This window comes from Onychostruthus taczanowskii, unplaced genomic scaffold (genome assembly GCF_017590055.1).
Source record: "Onychostruthus taczanowskii isolate IOZ18803 unplaced genomic scaffold, ASM1759005v1 scaffold78, whole genome shotgun sequence".
Classification (NCBI taxonomy): Eukaryota; Metazoa; Chordata; class Aves; order Passeriformes; family Passeridae; genus Onychostruthus; species Onychostruthus taczanowskii.
The window spans coordinates 2,713,625-2,720,852 of record NW_024505671.1 but is presented as its reverse complement, the minus strand read 5'-3'; positions in this window follow the sequence as shown (position 1 = coordinate 2,720,852).

Genomic DNA, 7,228 nt, shown 5'->3' with positions numbered 1-7,228 from the left:
GTTCTGTGATTCTATGATATTGCCTGTTGGACTTCAATGATTCAAAGACACAGAAACTTGTGAAACCTCCAGAGCAAACCATTCCCAATAAGCACAAGTCCCAGGGCAAGAAGATGCTGTTCTGAGGCTTAACTAACTGTTTTTAGAGGGTGTTAAGGCAAGGATTACAGCTGCTCCAGGCATAAGCATCAAGTCAAGGCAAAGCTGTCATCCATGGCAGTGGGATTGCATTCCACCTCTTCTGAAGGAGAACAGGAGGGCTCAGGGGAACTTGGCTGTTAGCATTTGAGCCTCACTGGTGCCTGGATTGAGGATGGCACAGATTTTCACTAATGCCCTGAAACACTCGATGTGTTTTTAGAGTCCTAACCTGTAGTGCAACATCCATAAAAGAACCGTGCTTGCTCAGCCAGCACAGAAGGGGATTTGGCCTGTTCCCACAGCACAGGGCTGTGCTCTCTGCTGGAAGGCAGCTCTGGGTCCTTGTCATCACCTGGTTCAAGCCCAGCCCGCTGCCAGTGGGCTTTCAGAGCTGCATCTCGTGCTTCTAAAGCACGAGATGCAGCTCACACAGAACCGCTAGCAGAGGGGCTGGAGGTGCTCCAGAGCACCTGAAGGAAGACACATGTACATTTCTCAGAAAAGGGATGCACACAGCATAAATCAAATCAGGAAAGTCATCTTCAATTCAAGTCCTGGTGTAGACTGAGGGCTCGGGGCTGGTAATTTAAAAAAATCCAGAAGTCTAGATGATGCTAAAGAGAAAAAAAAAAAAGAGCTTAAAAGTCTCTCCTTTGAATAAGTAATCTATTGTTGACTTAACCCTTAATTACCAAATGTGGCCCCATAATGCAATTATACAGTAAACTATGTTCTGTTAGGACATGTTTGGTTTTCAGTAAGCTGTAAAGCTGCTAGTCTCTGCATTATTCCACCAAATGTTTCAGGTTCAATTCAATTAGTAAGGATGATCCTGAAGGGTTTTTGGCATTATACCAAAGTTTAAGTATGTCAGTATGACATGTTTTAAAAAAGTTTTAACACATTATAAAATGTTCATCTATAACACTTTGTTCTCAATAATGTCATTATTTTCTGGATTTTACTTAGGTGGTGGGGGCTTTTGTTGTTATTTTGTTTAGGTTTTGTTTGGTTTTTTGCCCCCGGTTGTCTTAGAACTGATGCTTCAACATTCAGGTGGGATTTTCAAACTCTCTGACCCTGCTGTATCTCATTTCTCTGAAGTGCAGTGTTGTTAGTTCCAGACAGGAATTAAACACAGTCCTCAATGAGAAGTTGGAATTCTGTTGCTTTTGCAAAGGTAGCAGTAATTTACCCTTAGTGACACTATCACTTATGAATTATGAATTTTTTGAAAACTGTGATAGTTTTATCTGTTTCCCTCTGGAAACCACCACCAGTTTTTTTTTTTTTTTTTTTTTTTTTTTTTTTTTTTTTTTTTTTTTATGATGGTGTTTGAAGAATCTGCAGAAAATAAGTATCTGTGTCTGTTAAATTTCTTGTGCCCCTGTGGCTGGCTCCAAAAAACAGCAATTTGGATTTTGGAGGTATGACTTCCATTCATAGATAGTGACAGTACTTTCCATATGTCCTATGGATTGTTGGAATGGCTTATATCCACTACATATTACATAAGGATTAGAAGCTGACTTTAAACAAAACTATGGAAAAAATTCTCTGTGATATGCCTCAAAAAATAGAGACAAAGTGTGATGCTGAGTGGAAAAATGCCTTCCACCCAAACAAAGCAAGTCCCAAATGGCAGCATTCAGAAAACACATACACAGCAAAGGAGCAGGATGTAACTTACATGTCAACATTCATTTTCATGTCTGGCATGCACATTACATATTTCAATACACAAAGCAGTTAAAAATCCGTAGGAAAATTGGCACACTGCCTTTATATGGTGCCCTTGGCTTGCTGGAGATGTGCATGAACTTTTCTCCTTTTCCTTTGAGGATGCACAGGAATTTGGTGGTTGTTCAAAACCCTCTTGTTGTTTAACAATTTTTGCCTTTTAATTTCTGTCATATTTATTGTGGAATCTTTTTGTCAAATACATAGAATGTGCACTCTGCTGAGAAAGTGTCTGAGAAAATAAATCAAACTTTGGTGCTAAACAGAACTTGATTTCTCTTGGCTCTTGTGCTCACCAGAGGGTTTTTTTTCTCATGGGGATTTTGTTGGAAGGGCAGCTCAGCAGCAGCGCCGTGTCACTGCCTGAGAGGAACTCTTCTGCTGGCCAGGAGCCCACGGAAAACAGGGAGTGTTTCCCTGTTTCCAACAGCACAAGCGCACGGGGCTCAGGAGCTCCTGCTGCAGGGCCTTTTGCGCTTTCCAAAGCAGGGATTTCTATTTGCCTTTGTCAGCCCCTGGAGCAAGGGAAAGGGCTGCGAACAGACAGGAGGCGGCGGCTCTTGGGCAGGGTGGGTAAGAGGCTGTTGCTATTTGGTATCTCTGCTGAGATGCATTTGAGGCCAGCTCTCACTGCCAAGTTGCAAATGAACCCATAAATCTTAACAGGCTCAGAAAGCCCTTGATGTTCTTTGCTGTTTGGTTGTCAATACTCTTTTAGAAGAAGCTGGAAGCACTGAGAGCAATCTTCTGGGAGATGGGCTGCTTTCCCAAGGGAGATTTACAGAGTTGCCAAGTTCATCTTAAGAGAAAAAATAAAAAAAAAGGCAAAAAAAAGAAAGAGCCAGAGAAAAAAATCCTCTTAATTTCTCTACACTCTTTTCTTCCCAAAAGGGCAGAAAGCCAGAGACACCCTCCCTTGCAAGGGGCTAGGGAAACTAAACACAAATATTTCACTGAGAAGTCCTGGGTCAGCCCTGCAATAGCTCCTCAGCATAAGAAGGGGGACGGAGGGTGCTCTTTGAAGTCCTGGGCACCTCAATGACCTCCCACCACCTCTTCTAAAATACAGAACCCTCTCCTTCGCAGAGCATGGGTGACAAGCCCACTAATGTGGTGAGCTGAGCTACCACAAGAATTAATGCCACAAAACAGTCTATAAAGCAGATAATCTTGTTGGGTATCAAACACTTGTATTTGCCAATTATTCTGAGAAGTTTTGATAATATTTTAACTCAGTTCCCACAAGAGCTGGTACAATTTATGAGCAAATATTTGAACTAATCACAAAAACTAAATAGAACATGACTTCTCTCTGCCTTAAAAAATGTTGGGAAGAACAAGGCCTGTACTTCAGCAAGTGACAGACCTTTGCACTCACTCATGTATACACAAGACTGCTGTGGGATCTATCATCTCCCATGCTCTGGTGGGACTGGGATGCTTTGAATGCTTGAGAAGAGTTTAATATTACAGTCTAATATTACAGCACTATTAGCATTATTAAGTGCCATGACTCGCAATTGATAGCAAAGGGATTTTTTAATAGTATTTTAGCCACATCCCTTCTCCACCCCCAGCTGGGCTCATTGCCTTGAAATCTTGCAGCAGGCTCAGAGGAACTCGTTATTGAGATGTGCTGACTTTGCAAATGCAGCCCAAAGAGACGTGGAAGTGGAGCAGAGCAGTGAGTGAACACAGCCATGAGTGGGGACAGCACATGAGAGGCAGTGAGCCAGAGAGTCAGGACAGCCCCTGCAGGGCTGGCAGGGCTTTCAGTGCAGTCAGGAAAGATGTGCATGAATGGTGGCATCAGGATTGTTCACCCTAACCACACTGCCAGCTCCTCCTCTTTCCCTGAGTCAAAGTTTCCTCATCTTCCACTTCTCCCATCCTTGTTGGGCTCAGGATTTCCATTGCACCTACAATTCCCTAGTTTGGGCATTGAAGGGAATTACTAACACTGCTGATTCCATACAGAAGACAAATGGGCATCAGCACACTTGATGGCAGAAGAAAAACATAAACTAGGAGCAGGGAGCAAAATATGGATGGCATAAAAAGTGCCACACTGAACAAACAAGTATATTTTCTCAAGAAAAGAACAAAAAGATATTAAATACAATTAATGAATAGTAGAGCTTGAAGAAGCAAGTACTGAATGTCACACACGGTAGGATGAACCTTGGAAAGGAACTGCTGTGCAGAGTAAGACTGAAAAAGGTGTCTGCCACCCATCTGCATGCTTGCAAGACAGAGCAAAGAGGCCCAGCTCTCCTGTGGATCTCAGCTTGCTGAATTTAGAATCTGTAATTTAATATCTGCAGAGACTCCAAACAACTGAGAAAAGTGCTAAATAAGAAGCAGCATCAGCTGTAGTAACCAAATGAGCTACAACACTGAACACAAAGTCAAGACAAAGACAACCTCACTGTCTGGTGATTTTGTTTCCAGATTAGACTTTGTTTTACTACAGGAATTAAAGTTCTCCTGGCATGGTTGGGAAGAAAGCTGTGCAGAGACCAGAACTGCCTACAAGGACTAAAGAACAGCCAAGGCTTGCCAAGGGGGGCAGCAGGAGAAGCCCAGAGGAATGTGGTGGCTTTTACCACTTGAACTCATAAACAGCAAAATGCACTTCATTAAATAATACCACATTCTCCAGCTACAGGGAAATCTAAATCCTAAGAACTGCCATGATGCCCTGGCAAAGGTTGCAGTCTACCCCTCCACTGCTCCAAAAGTGGTGCTAAGGAAAATTTAGCAGGGAAGCAGATTTGTTATTGCCAAAATATACACAGCCATTGGCAGACAATTATAAGTGTTACTCAAAACCATCATCAGAATGAGAAATACTGAGTTCTCCCCACAGGAGGTCCTGTTAGGAAGAGGTTGAAGCGAATACAGAAGCTTGTAAAAATGTTATTTCCAGCAGGGAAACATTCTCAGAGAACTCAGCATCTGCATATCCTTTTGTTCATAACGTAATGTATGACATGTGGTGGATTTGTAGCCCTGGCTTCACTTAAAGAAGCAGATGGAAGATCTTTAAATCTTTGGAGCATCATCCCTAGGTAATATTTAAGCTTTGCAGAAGGTGAAAAAAAAGTGCATACCAGTTTAAATTGAAGTCAAATAAACAATATTATGGAAAAAAGGGCAGAGAATCCAATTTTCTACGTTAGTAGAAAAAATAGTCAAGTTATTTCTGTTATTTCTGTTCATCTTCCATGATCTGGATAAGCAACTGGGGATGGTATCTGGGAGACACTGGTTTAGGTCACTCTCTGCACTTTGCCCTTGGATGTTCTAATGTTTGAATTTGCCCACAGCCAAGTGGAAGCCTCTAGGGAACGTCCCGCAACTGACATGCACCAGGACACGCACGGATAACCTATTTCTAGAAAACACGATGGCCGAGTCCACCACCAGGTGTCAATGTGGTAGCACTAGCAGCAGGCTCTGCTGCTGCAAGGCTGGCTGTGACACCAGGCCGGGGCACTCGGGAAAATCCTGGCAGCAGGAGCCGCGCTCGGCAGCGGCGGCAGCGCCGGGCACTGCGCTCCGCGGAGCTCCGCTCAGCACCGAGCTGCTCCGCTGGGCTCCCAACCACGGCAGAGGCTCCATCACACCGGCCGAGCCAATTCTGCTGCCTTCTGAAATAAATGGGCCAGGTCAGGGTGAGAGGCAAAAAGGATCTAAGCAGGCACTGGACTACGCGCCCATCCTTAGACATCACCTAGGTGCCCTAACTCTTAACAATGAAGCTAATTTAACAGCAACTGGTCCAACCGGTTTTAACTCTGCAACCTTAAAAAAAATAGATAACTTTTTATTCATAACACCTTCTGCGACGTTGTTAACCGGTCACACGTGTCTGGCTTCAGCCTGCTGTTCTTGCTCAGGCAGCCCTGCAGGGCACGCAGCAGCTCAGACGCACTTGGAGGCTGCAGCAGTGTCAGGCTGTGGAGCAGTGAGAGATAAATGCAGAAAAACAGGTCTCAGAAAGGGGGCATTTCACGAAATCGACCCTTTATTCCATCTCTTTATTCTCCCCTCACCTGCAGTTCAAGATGTGGCTGCCCTGCCGTCGGTGGCTCAGGATTTATCTTGGCCGGGGCCCAGGCGCTGCTGCCAGGCTTTCCTTTCAGGGCAGCAGCCCTGGGAAAGTCACTTGGGGTTAAGTTTAGAGTTCCAGGTTGGCACATTCTTAACGCAAGCCAAAAATAAGTGTGAATGGGGATCAATTTTATGAATTTGCTGAGCTGCCAATTATATTTTAAAGCTGAAATCTGAAACTAGGTTTGCCAGTGGATAAGTATCACAGCCAATCCTTAGGCAGAAATTAATTGAAAAAATAACTCTGCAAGCCCAGATAGCCTTGCCTTACAAATGTTATCTCCCACGTCTTTCCAGGTGGACTTTGGACACTGGCAGTCAATCAGAACACAGGGGATTTTAACTAATTAAGTTTATTGTCTTGTATATGTCAATCAGCAGTTAGGCGGGTATGCAACAAATATTCCCAGCATGCGACTGTAAGGCAGCATTAAAGGGGCAGGGGCAACTTTCTCCCAAAACAAACCAGCACAACCTCCTGCTGCATTCCTTTTATCCCTTTTTTCCTTGCATTTTTGGGGAGCAGGGTCACCACAGCTGTGCAGTTGCCCAAAGCCAGGCAGTCAGGTTGTGCACCTACATCTCAACAGAACTGAAAATAAAATTCTGCACTTGCCAGGCAGAGGCTGGATGTGCAACTCAACACTTAGAGCCTTGAGCTCACAGCTATCTGAAACCTGCCTGCAGCCTTGTTTCTAAGCTCCTTGCCAGAGGCACAAATAACCCTGTGGGTCCAGCTGTCACAGCACCAGCAGAGCAGCAAAACTGGCTTGAAGGCAGGATTTCCTGATGGAGCCTGTATTTGTCCACAAGCCAGCAGATGATTCCCAATACTCTGCCATACTCCATTTCATTTATTCAGGCCTGCTTGAAATGCTGCTTTTGTGGTGCCCAGCTCTTGGTTTTCAGGGCTCAAAACAGTTTTGAATGCAGTTTATCCCATTTCAAGGCAGATTTACATCAGAGCCGTTAGCACTGATATTACAAAAGTTTCGCATGCTTTCTAAACTCTGCAATATGTAAAATAATCTGTGAAAAACAGAAGACATCTCCATCCTTCTTGAACAACTTTTAAAGCAAATCTTCCAGAGGACACAGACAAATTTATGACGTACAAAATGTATAGGTCTTATTCATAAAAATGTATTTCACATATTTAAATAACATGATTTTACTATTTATATATATAATGTATAAGCAGCATGTTACCTTGTATTGACAATGAGCTGCA